At 44.4% G+C, this 13,082-nt stretch overlaps 2 non-coding genes across 2 annotated transcripts; both read right to left on the bottom strand.

Annotated features, from left to right (window-relative positions):
- Positions 1 to 6,744: 6,744 nt before the first annotated feature.
- trnal-uaa (transfer RNA leucine (anticodon UAA)) lies at positions 6,745 to 6,860 on the bottom strand. Its single transcript has 2 exons — positions 6,823 to 6,860; positions 6,745 to 6,790 (listed from the first exon to the last, which is right to left on the bottom strand). It is a non-coding gene; the product is annotated as a tRNA-Leu (tRNA).
- Positions 6,861 to 7,993: 1,133 nt separating this feature from the next.
- On the bottom strand, positions 7,994 to 8,107 carry trnal-caa (transfer RNA leucine (anticodon CAA)). The gene is made up of 2 exons: positions 8,070 to 8,107; positions 7,994 to 8,028 (listed from the first exon to the last, which is right to left on the bottom strand). It is a non-coding gene; the product is annotated as a tRNA-Leu (tRNA).
- Between the last annotated feature and the right edge of the window lie 4,975 nt (positions 8,108 to 13,082).

Here is a 13,082-nt window from a genome sequence, read left to right as displayed (position 1 = left end):
TGGCTCCGGGGTTGAGTTCTTAATATTTTTTTTCCTCACTTTTCTTTGCTTTAGTGTTTTTTTTTTCCTTTTCTTTTTTTGTGTCACCATATTTTTCAATCTTTAAAACAATGTTTTTTTTTCCTTGACACATTGTAAGTGTTATTTACTTCGATGTACTCTTGTTATTTTGGACAATAATAATGAAAAGATTTGAATAGATCAGACTCAGCAGAAAGCAGCTGATTGGGCTGTCGAGGTCAGGTGACCAAGCAGTCTGATTGGGCAATCGGAAATTGAATAGCTCAACAAACAAATAAAAAGAGGGGTAGCTCAAGCGGAGCGGCCAGTGAGTGAGTGGGGCCAGAGCAGCAGTGGAGCTTTGAGGCTTTGACTCGAAAGGTTTTGGCGAGCAGAGGTGGAGGACGAACTTGCTCCTAGTGGGTAAGGCCGGGTAAGGTTCTTTAATTAATTTAATTAACTTAGGAGTTGTTGATGGAGGCAGTAGACAGGGCAGTCCAGTGCTCCGATTGTAGGATGTAGGAGTCAGGGACAGCACAATTATCTCTGATGACTACACCAGCAAGAGAAGCATCCAGTTTCAGCTCTTGTCAAACTGAGTTAGGGAACTGGAGCTGGATGAACTTCGGATCATTCGGGAGGCAGAGGCAGTAATAGATCGAAGTTTCAGGGAGGCAGTCTCCCCTAAAAGTCAGGAGACAGGGAACTAATTGGGTGACTGTCCGGAGAGGGAGGGGGAATAGACAGAGAGAGCAGAGCACCCCTGTGGCCGTTCCCATCAACAGTAAGTTTACTGTTTTGGATATTGTTGGTGGGGATGACCTACCAGGGACAAGTTGTAGTGGTCGTGTCTCTGGCACAGTGACTGGCCCCTTTGCTGAGAAAGGAAGGAGGGAAAAGAGGAGAGCAGTAGTGATTGGGGATTCTATAGTTAGGGGGACAGATAAGAGGTTCTGTGGGAAAGATCGAGAATCCTGGATGGTGTTTTGCCTCCCTGGTGCCAGGGTCCATGATATCTTGGATCGAGTTCTCGGTATTCTCAGGAAAGAGTGTGAGCAGTCAGCTGTGGTCCAAGTGGGGACCAATGACATAGATAGGAGTAGGGATGAGGTCCTGAAGAAGGAATAGAGAGAGTTAATACAAAGTTAAAAAGCAAGGGTGGTAATCTCAGGATTGCTGCCTGTGCCACGAGGCAGAGAGGGGAGGAACTGGAAGTCATGGCAGTTGAATGGGTGGCTGAAGAGTTGGTGCAGGGGACAGGGGTTCAGACTTCTGGAACATTGCGATCTCTTCTGGGAAAGGTCTGACCTGCACAAAGTGGACCGGCTGCACATGAACTGGAAAGGGACCTGGCGGCCAGGTTTGTTAGAGCTGTTGGAGAGGGTTTAAACTAGTTTGGCAGGGGGTGGGAATCAGAATGTGAGAGCAGAGATTAGGGTACAAGGAAAAGGGCATGATGCTATGTGTTCTGAGTTGGTGAGGAAGGACAGGCAGGCAATAAAACATAAATGTAGCCACTTAGAGGGGTTGAAATGTGTCTATTTCAATGCTAAGAGTATTAGGAATAAAGTGGATGAACTTAGAGCATGGATCAGTATGTGGAGTTATGATACTGGCCGTTACTGAAACCTGGCTGGAGGAGGGGCAGCCTTGGCTGATGGAGGTTGAGGTGTTTTAAAAGGAATAGGATGGGAGGTAGAAAGGGGGGGGGGGAAGTAGCATTACTGGTCAGGGATAGTTTCACGTCTATAGAAAGGGAGGACGCTGCAGAGGGCGTGTTCATTGAGTCGGTCAGGATGGAAGTCAGAAATAGGAAGGGAACAATCACGTGTGCTGGGAGTAGTCTATATGCCCTCAAATAGCCCTCAGGACACCGAGGAGCAGATAAGCAGGCAGATTTTAGAATGGTGCAAGAAATACAGGGTTGTAGTTATGGGTGATTTCAACTTCCCTCATATTGATTGACACCACCTGACTGCAAGGGGGATAGATGAGGCTGAATTTGTCAGGTGTGTTCAAGAAGGATTCCTGATACAGTATGTGCACCGGCAGATGAGAGGAAAAGCCATACTAGGTCTAGTTCTAGGTAATGAACCTGATCAGGTGGCAGAGCATTTTGGTGAGAGTGACTTCAACTCCCTTAGCTTCAGCATTGCTATGGAAAAGGATAAAAACAGGCAATGGGAAAGTGCTTAACTGGGGAATGAGGCAGGAACTAGCGGGAGTAAATTGGAAACAGATGTTCAAAGGTGAAAGCACAGAAGTCATGTGGAGGAAGTTTAAGGAACACTTGTGCTGGGTTCAGGATAGGTTTGTCCCACTGAGGCAAGGAAAAAGTGGTAGGAAAAGGGAACCGTGGCTGACAAAACATGTGAGACAACTCGTCAAAAGAAAGAAGAAAGCATATGTTAGATGTAAGAAGCAGGAAGCAGGAGAGGCTCATGAGAAATATAGGATAGCCAGGAAGGAGCTTAAGAAAGGATTTAGGAGAGCTTGAAGGGGGCATAAAAAGGCCTTGGCATCTAGGATTAAGGAAAACCCCAAGGTGTTCTATGCGTATGTGAAGAGCAACGATGACAAGAATGAAGATGGGGCCGCAAAAGGATAAAGAGGTCAACATGTGCCTGGAGGTGCAGGAGGTTGGAGAGTTCCTCAATGGATACTTTGCTTCAGTATTCATAAGTGAAAAGGATCTTGATCAGGGCGAGGTCGAAATAGAACAGGCCTGTGTGCTGGAGAATGTGGAGATTAAGGAAGAGGAAGTGTTGGATCTTCTTAAAAACCACAAATCCCCAGGTCCGGACGAGATATACCCTAGGTTGCTGTGGCAAGTAAGAGAAGAGATCGCTGGAGCAGTAGCTATGATCTTTGAATCCTCTTTGGCTGCACGGGAGGTGCTGGAGGATTGGAAAACGGCTAATGTAGTTTCCTTGTTAAAAAAGGTAACAAGAGAAACCTGGTGAGACCTGCTATAGACCGGAGAGTCTTACGTCGGTGGTCTGCAAACTATTGGAAAGGATTCTTAAGGATAGGATCTACGAGCATTTGGAGAAGTACAGTCTACTCAAGGATAGTCAACATAGCTTTATGAAGGGAAGATCGTGCCTCACGGGCCCAATTGAGTTTTTTGAAGAGGTAACAAAATAAATTGATGAGGGTAGGGCGGTAGATGTCGTCTACATCGATTTTAACAAGGCATTTGACAAGGTACCCCGCGAAAGACTCATCCAGAAAGTCATGAGGCATGGGATCAGTGGATCCTTGCTGTTTGGATAAAAAAATGGTTACTGGAGGAAAACAGGGGTTAGTAGTGGAAGGAATGTATTCCGCCTGGAGGTCGGTGACTAGTGGAGTGCTGCAAGGATCAGTCCTGGGACCGCTGCTCTTTGTGATGTTTATAAATGACCTGGATGAAGACGCAGGAGGATGGGTGAGTAAGTTTGTGGATGACACGAAGATTGGAGGAGTTGTGGTTGGAGCTGTAGGTTGTCGAAGGTTACAAGAGTAGTATGTACAGGATGCAGAGTTGGCCAGAATAGTGGCAGATGGAGTTCAATCCGATTAAGTGTGCGGTGATGCATTTTAGAAGGACAAACCAGAAGGCTGAGTACAGGGTTAATGGTCAGTTACTTAAGAGTGTGTATGAACAGAGGGACATTGGCGTTCAAATCCATTCATCCCTCACGGTCGCTGCACAGATTAATAGAATAGTTAAGAAGGCCAGTGGGATGCTAGGCTTCTTTAATAGGGGGATTGAGTTCAAGAGTAGAGAGGTCATGTTGCAACTCTACTAAACTTTGGTGAGACTACACTTAAGGTATTGTTTTCCATTCTGGTCACCTCATTATAGGAGGATGTGGAAGCTATGGAGAGGGTGCAGAGGAGATTTAAAGGACATTGCCTGGATTGGAAAACAAGTGTTATGAGGCATGGTTAGCAGAGCTGGAACATTTTTCTTTGGAGCATAGAAGGATGAGAGGGGTCTTTATAGAGGTCTACATGATTATGAGAGGCATAGATAAGGTGCTGGCCAGTACCTGTTTCCCAGGGCACGAATAGCAAACACCAGAGGGCATACATACACAGTTAAGTTAAGGGAGAGACGTTTATGGGAGACATCAGGGGTTATTTTTTTTTACACAGAGGGTTGTGAGTGCCTGGAATGACTTGCCAGGGATTGTGGTGGAGGCTAAAACATTAGGGGCATTTAAGAGCCTCTTGCACAGGCAAATGGATGTAAGAAATATATGGTTTGGCTCAAAATCGAGCGCGAAGGGTCTGTATTGTGCTGTCATATCCTAGTGTCTAGTTTCATTTACAATCCGTGTCCAAGTACTTGCCATTGGTGCCTGTTAGTGCCCTTGGAATTCCGGGGCTTAGTACTGATAAGTACCCATACAATGACTACTTTTCGTTGAAGCTGGCATTTATGGAAGCAGATGTTGGAGTAACTGAGACTATGGAAACGGATGGAACTTTTTTATTCTTGTCAGAAGGTTCCAAGGAGCATGCAAAGAGAGAAGTAGAGAGAACTTTTTGAACACCTTGTCCATTCACCATGTGTTCAGAGCTGCTTTTAAGATGGTGCAAGTTCCTGCTAAGTAGGATGATGAGCGGAAAGGAGGAACAGTGAGGTGCATCCCGTCCAAACCTGTCATGTTACATTCTGGGAGCAACTAGAGCGACCGGAAACCCTACATTTGCTGAAATGTTCGAGGAATGGAAATGGAGATTAACTGATAACGTGTTGGAACGCGAAGACGCCTTCTCCACTGGCAGTTCTGAGTTTGATTTCTCCAAGAGTACTTGCCACGGTATTAGAGCAACCGAGGGCATCCCTTTCCGAGAGAGGTCTCGCCGATTGGTTCCAGCGGGGGTTCCTGACATGCATCCGCAGCTGATGAAACAGAGTTTAGTCATGGAGCAGGAGCGCCTAAGCTGCCGGGAGACACGATTGATAGACACAGGGAGAGACGGTCCCGTAGTCAGCTGGGTGACATCAGTGATAGACACGGGGAGAGACGGTCCAGTAGTCAACTGGGTGACATCAGTGATAGACACAGGGAGAGACGGTCCAGTAGTCAGCTGGGTGACACGAGTGATAGAGACTGTCCAAGGGGTGATTTGATGCGCGAACCACTCACTCTCCTGAATTCCCCTGAGTAGAGACCCAGAACCAGCACATGCTTCTCGCATGACAAAGCTTTCAACCCGGGAATAATTTTCTAAACCACCTCTGAACCGTCTCCAGTGACAACACAACCTGTCTCAGACAAGGGGCTCCAAACTGCTCACAGTACTCAAGGTAAGGCCTCATCAGTGCATTTTAAAACCTGAAAATTCCATCGCTGCATCCATACTCCATTCCTCTGGAAATGATCGCGAACATCGCATTGGCCTTTCTCACCACTTTCGCAACATGCATATTCACCTTCAGGGAATGCTGGACGAACAACGTTGAGTCCTTTTGCACCTCAGATTTTCCAATTTTCTCTACGATTAGAAAATAGTCTTCCATTTTATTTCTTCTGCTCAAGTGCAGCACCATACATTTCGTGCCTGTGTTTTATGTCTGCCACTTCTTTGCCCATTTTCCTCATCTTTCTCTGTCATTTTGTAGACTTTCTACTTCCTCCAGATTTCCTGCACCTCCACCAATCTTCATCTGGACCGCAAACCTGTCTGTATGATCAGCAAATCCAGCATCCAAGTCATTAACATATAAAATAAGAGTATTCATCCATCAGTTGTACTGTATCCTGCAGTTCTGTTATATATTATGCTACCTCAATTGCTACTGTCTTTACGTTTAATCTAATACGCTTATTTTGTCCAGATTTTATTTTTATAACTTTTGAAATCATATTTACTATCTGTATTAAGTGTTTCAGCTTTACCTGAATAATTTCAAATCGTGCATATTCGATCCTCTGTCAATGTGTAATTTGTCTGGTTGTCTCTGTGAAAGGTTAAATCTAAACAAACTCCAGTGAGCTTCATAGTTGCCCTGGATCATTGCGTAAAATAACAATTAATATTGCTATTATCATTATTCTTTCACTTGACTTGCACAGATTGCTGTACTGTACACATTGAGTGTTTTGACCGTCCTGTTAGTGCGGCCCTTCATGGATTTTATTGTGTTTCTTGGATGCCCGCAGGAATGTCAATCCCATTGCTGCGAATGGTGATATATGTATATAGATATGCTGTGATGCAAAATTTACTTTCTGCTCTGAACTTTGAACCAATTGGGCCGAAGGCTATTTTCCATGCTGTACGACTTAAAATATCTGCATTGCAAAACAAGGAAGAGTGGCCTGTTAAATAACGGAAAGTGAATATAATCTAGTCCGGAATGATCAATCCGATATTCCCAAATCCAGAAAGGTATTAAACACACGTTATGGAGCTCCACGGCAGATGTACGCTTAAGAACGACAATGTAAAATGCCGTTTCGATATAGAGACCAACAACGTGTTTGAATGGCCCCTTGTCATTCTGTCCAAACAACAGCCACGGTTTAGAAGGTGACACAGACTCTCTTCAACGAGGCTTCTTTCTCATCAAACTCTGCAGCCTGAATCCCATGTAACCCGTTGTTCTGCTCTCTGTTGTGACTAAAACAAAATTTTTATCTTAATTGTATCCTTCTCATATTCCCAAACAGACCACGCTTTGATCGCTGCAGTAAAATTACAGTGATTGCATTATAAATAACAGCACGTGAAAAACAGAGTATTTGTCAGGAGTGGGATTCGAACCCACGCCTCCAGGTGGAGACCAGAACACTCGCGTTTACTAGGAAGCGACTTACTCGCCTTAAGTCTGGCGCCTTAGACCACTCGGCCACCCTGACAGCCCCTGCAGTACTCTCTCCACATGACAGATAAACAGCTGTATTTCGGAATAGTCTGACTGACTGTTTTGTTGAGCGGGTATACATATAAACACACTCTATATCCTGGGATTTTAAATGAATATTGACGGGATGCATTTTCTCAGGTTGCCGAGCATGTGCGGAATCAGAGCGTACAGCATCACAGCACTGGAATTGTGCTGCACTCCGTTCAGGCCATCCTCCAGAGAAAGGATGACGTGGATTCGGAGAGGGTGCAGAAGAGCATCACCAAGATGCTACCTGAATTAGACGGTTTGTGCAATAACGAAATGAACAAATGTGCCAACACCCTATCACTCTATATCGGCAAGACCAGGGACTGATTGTTGTCTTCAGCAGAGGGAAAACCAGAGTTCCTTGAGCCAGTTCTCCTTGGAGGATCAGAGGCGGGGCAAGTTTGTAACTTTAAATTGTTGGTATGACTATTTCCTCTGCTTTCTTAGGAGACTGCGGAGATTCAGCATGACATCAAAAACCTTGATGAGCTTCTATAGATGTGTCGTAGAGAGTATATTGTCTGTCTGCAACAAGACGTGGTATGGAAATACCGTACCTTTGAAGGAAAATCTTTAAAAAGTTAGTGAATTCGGCTCAGTCCATCACGGGAAATCACTCCCAAACATTAAGCAGATCCACATAAAACGCTGTCATCGGAAAACAGCATCCACCGTCAGAGGTCGTCACCATCCTGCCATGCTCTTTTTTCGATGCTGCCATCGGGTAGATGGTACAAGAGCCTCAGTTACTACCCATCCGACACCGGACTTTTGATCAAAAGGTGATAGTGTACACTACGTGCCAATCCATTGAATATTCCGACAACCAGTCATTTCACTTTAGAAACTATATTGATCAGCTGAGTATGCCAGGAGGAGCTCAGCAGACCAGGCAGCATCTATGGACAGGCGTAAACAGTCGGCGTTTCGGGACGAGATCCTTCACCGTGAAATTGTTTCTGAATAAATCACTTACCCACAATTCGGTGTACGGTGATCTGTTGTAATGCGATGAACAGTGTCAAAAACATAGTCTTATTTTCCAACCGATTTTCTAATCCACCTCAACAACCCAGGGTTTGTTTGCAGAAATTATGTCAGGAGTGGGATTCGAACCCACGACCCCAGATGGAGACCAGAACACTCCCGTTTGTCGGAAGGACTTTCATTCCTTGAGTCTGGCGCCTTAGACCACTCGGCCACCCTGACCACTTTTGAGTTGAGTTTGAGAACGGAATGAATGCCTGATTTGTAAGCAGTTATATACACACAATCACGCATATCATCCTGCCAATCGGAAATGAAAGCGAGAATGTTACAATTTTCTCAGGTTAGGCAACTTCTGTGGAGAGTGAAGCTGTAAAACAAATACAAATCGAAGACTCGTGAGACGCGTCTCGGCAAGAATTTATGAAGGACGTTTGCTGAGATGGATGAGATAGCTTGGAAGTCTCATCGCTTTCACATTTAGGGAAGCAGAGAAATAAACGTTTATAGACAGGACTGAATCTGAAAACTGGGTGGGAGTTGATCGCAACAATGTCAACAGAAACTGAACACAGGTTGTTCAGTTATACCGGGAAACGCTGCTTTACAGATGGATGTTGGTAAGTAGACTATAAGGCTTAATAATCTGATGATTGTGGAAGAAAGCGAAGATGTGACAAGGTTAACAAGAAAATGAGACATCGTACGGAAAGGCCGTTCGGTCTCCTGTGTCTGTTTCATCATTCCATCATGGATGAGTTATGACAGTCAGAATGTTGTTCAGGCTTGTAGGTCAATGTTTAATCTAAGAGAGGAGACGGAAACAGGGTGTTTTGGACGATAGAGCAGCGGCCTTTCTGAGAGATTAGACGCTTAAGAGAACGTAATTCGCTCAGGTTCTCTGATCCAGTGTTAAAATCACAGAACACATTAAAATAAGGCAGGGACAGGCTCTGGAGGCCATCGGCTAAGTAAAAGGCTCCTCGCGGGATGTGGAAGACGGGGAGGCCTCCAGAGTTCATGATGACGACACCTGCGGGAAGTGCACACAGCTGCAGCGTGTAACAGTCCGTCCTAGGGTGCTGGAGTTGAATCTGGATGAACTCTGGTTCATTCAGGGCCACGGACGTGATGGACCAGAACATATAGAGTGGTAGGACAGCCAGGGTGCAAGACACAGAAAACTGGGTGACAGTCTGGAGGAAAAAGGTTTTAAAGACCCAGTGCAGACTATCTCTATGGCCATCACCGTCAGCAACACCTGGATTCCGTTTCTGGTTGGATGATCCAGCAGGGGAAAGACATAGAGGTCGGATCTCTGGCACTGAGTATAGTCTGTGACTCAGAATGGTAAGGGAAGAACAGATTCCTGGATGGTATGTTGCCTCCCGTGTGTCAGGGTCCCGGACAACTTGGATTAAGGCTTGAACATTCTTCAGTAGGAGCGTGAGCCGGCAGGGGTTGGCTCCATTTCGGTGCCAATGACATCGGTAGGAACAGTGACGCATTTCTGCAATGCAAATTCAGAGAATTAGGTGCTGAGGTGTAGAGCAGGATCTTCGGAGTTCTGACAGCGACTCGTGCCGCGTCCTAATCAGGCCTGTAAAGGAAATATGATGCAGATTAACACGTGGCTAAGGGTCTGGTGCAGGAGGGAGGCCATACGATTTCTCGATCATTGATCTCTCTTCCAGGGAACCTGAGACCCATTGATAAAGACGATTTGCACGTGAACTAGAAATGCTAATATCCTGCCGAAGGCTAGCTAGCGCTGCATGATTAAGTTTAAACAACATTTGCAGGGAGGTGGGAAGGAGCGTGTCAGAACTGTTAGTGGAGAGATTGTACCGACATTTTGATAAGATCTCACACAACTGCAGGAAGGTACGACTAGTGCCCTGCACTGCGTATACTTCAGTAGCAGAAGTATCGGAGAATAATTCGATGAACTCTTGGCTTGGAACCTGGAATCATGGTAACTTAGCCGTTAATGAGACTTGGTTGCAGAAGAGTCTGGTCTGGCATTTCAGTATCCCTGAGTTCCTTGTTTCAGAGTGATAGAGCGGGATGGACTAAAGCAGGAAAAGTAGCGTTAATAGTCAGCGAAAATGTCACGGCTGACTTCAGTCAGCACAGATGCAGAATTAAACTATTGTGGTTTTATGAGTGAAACTGAAAAAGAGGAAAGGTATGATCACGTTAATGGGGATAGTTTACTGACCACCCAATAGTCAATCGTATTTAGACGGCCAATGTTGAGGAGATATCGCTGTTTGTTGCAAATCAGTACGGTTGCTAGAGTAGGTGTTTTTAACATTCTGCACGTTGATTGTTAATTCCACAATTTTAAAGGACTATATGGGTAGGAGATCGTCCAATGTGTTCAGGATTTTTTTTTAAATTTGTGTGTTTACGAACTGCCGAGAGCGTGTGCGATACTTGATGTACTATTATGAAATTAATGAGTCGGGGCAAGAGATAGAAGCTTGATTTAACGAACTCGTTGTAACTCGTGATCACAATGCCATTGGTTTCAATGTAAATATGTAAACGAGCTTTTTGCTCGTTGTCGTTCGTGCGTTGAGAATTTTCATTGGAGAAAGGTCAATTTTGATGGTATTAAAACACTTAACAAGTGTCGACTGGGGACGGACGTTTTCTGGTAAGTGGGACGCGTTCAGAAATGAGCCAAATATCTGTACATGTACTCAGTGAATGATCACTCTCCTTCGGCTTGCACTGTTCCAAATCGACATTCTGTTACAAACACTAATACACAAAATTCATGCAAACATACAATAGTTTTATTTGAGAAGCAGCCCAATAGTGTATATTGTGGAGCTTGGTCCACACACCATAATCGGGAAAAAATGGAGTTCTATGCAATTGATAAATGATTACAAATATTGAATAAAACATGAATGTTCAAATGAACACCAGGCTGGAGGCGTTACTGTGTTTGCTAATTATGTTAACAATTATTCCTTACCGCCTTCTTAAACACGGGTCTCAGTGTGTCGACTTATAATCCCATCCTTTGCCAAGACGCTTGCTGATGGGTTGAAGATCAGAGTGAGGATTCACCATCGGGATCACCAGAAGTGGAGGATAGTACGAATCTTCGGGAAAGCCCAAACAGAAGATTTTTGGCACAGTGATTGATGTGACCAGTGGAATTGTTTCTCACTTTGAGTTCCTATTGACATTAATTGATCTGGTGTTGAGACGGTGAACTGCTTCAAATACCTCGGCATAAACATCACCGAGGATCTCAAGACGTTTGTACACGTCAGCTCTGTGGTGAAAAAGGCACAACAGCGCCTCCTTCACCTGAGACGTTTGAAAAAGTTTGGTATGGGTTTCCAAGTTCTAAGATCTTTCCATGGTGGCACGATTGAGAGCATCCTGACTGGCTGCATCACTGCCTGGTATGCACACTGTACTTCGCTCCATCGTAGGACTCTAACACCCCGGCGCATCTGTACATATGGAATTCCCACTATTCAGGACGTAAACAAAGACAGGTGTGTAAATAGGGTCCGAAGGATCATAAGAGACACCGGTCACGCTATCACAAATTGTTCCAGCTGCTACCATCCGGGAAACTGTACCACATTTTAAATGCCGCGAACAAAAGCTCAGGGATATCTTCCACCAGGCCATCAGGCGGTTTAATTAATGCTGACGCAACTGTATTTCTATGTTATAATGACTATCCTGGCATACATATTTCTGCTTAGAAATTACAGCAATTGCAAGTTGCTCATTTATACGAAGACGTTTCGAAAAAAATTTTACCCTCATGTTTCTGAATGATGTCACTAATCAAGTCAATTTAATTCAAATAAACAATACAAAATAAAGAGGGAGTTAAAATAAAAGTGGACTTGTAATATTAATCATGGACTCTAGCATCTGATGGGACTTACCTGAGGATAGAGAGGCAGAGATGAGATTGCTGGGTCTTAACCAATGTATCAATACCCCGGATTGCCAAGGACACTGTGGGACAGGGGAATAGCTATGTTGCTCCATCTTGCAGAACGGAAATCAGGATAAAGCGAGTAACTACAGAGTGTGCGTTAATCGGCAGAGCTACGGAAGTCATAGGATTTTTCAATTGTTCCAACAAAACCACCATTTCCATCGCTAAATCAATGACATATAACGCAAAAAAGAATAGATCCCAACACAGTCCTCTGTGAAACACTACGGGACAACGCCTACCAGTCAGAAAATGCTCTATTCCCCCCCCCCCCAGTCATCAGCCACTGCTTTGTCCATGCTAGAACCTTCACTGTATTACCATGTAGCTTGTCAAGCAGTCTCATGTGTGGCACCTTCTCAAAACCATTCGGAAAATCTCATTTGTCCGGCTTGTTCCCCCTTGAAAGAATTCCATTAGATTTCTCAGGCAAGATTTTCCCTGGATGAAGCCATGCTGACTCCAGCCTAGTTTATCATGTGTCTCCAAGTACACTGAGACATCATCAGTAATAATTAACTCGGACATCTTCCAAACCCCTGTGGTCAAACAAAATGGTTCAGATTTTCCTTTCTTCTGTCTCTCCCTGCTTGAAGAGTGAAGTGACATTTACAATTTTCCAGTCTTCCGAAAACATTGCAGACCGAGTGGTTGTTGCAAGATCATTTATAATACTTCAACCATGTCTTCAGCCAACTCTTCCACAACTACGGCGTGTACACCGTATGGTCCATCTGATCTACCTTCAGATATTTGAGTTACTCACTAACCTTCTCTCCCGTCATGGTAACTTCACACACTTCATACCCATGACACCTTAAATTTCCAACACACTGCTAGTGTCTTCCACAGCGAAGGCTGACGCAAAATATTTATTTAGTTCTTCCGGTATTTGATGGTCCCACATTGCTACATCTCCAGCATCATTGTTCAGCGATCTGATGTCCAGTCTTGCTATTTTTCTTACTTTTTATATATGAAGAAGAGTTTGATGTCCTTACTAATATTATTCGCTATCTTACTTTCGTACTGGATCTTTCCCTTCATAATCATTTTCCAGTGCTCCAACTTCCCAGTAATCTTGCTCAATTCTTCACCCTCTCTTTTGCTTTTTATTTTCGTTTTGAAATCCCGTATTAAGACCAGAAAACCATAAGATATAAGTGAAAGTATTCCATTCGGCCAGTTGAGTCTGCTACACCAGTCAATCAT

Source organism: Hemitrygon akajei, unplaced genomic scaffold, assembly GCF_048418815.1.
Source record: "Hemitrygon akajei unplaced genomic scaffold, sHemAka1.3 Scf000165, whole genome shotgun sequence".
Lineage (NCBI taxonomy): Eukaryota > Metazoa > Chordata > Chondrichthyes > Myliobatiformes > Dasyatidae > Hemitrygon > Hemitrygon akajei.
This window is presented reverse-complemented; position numbering and strand designations above follow the sequence as displayed.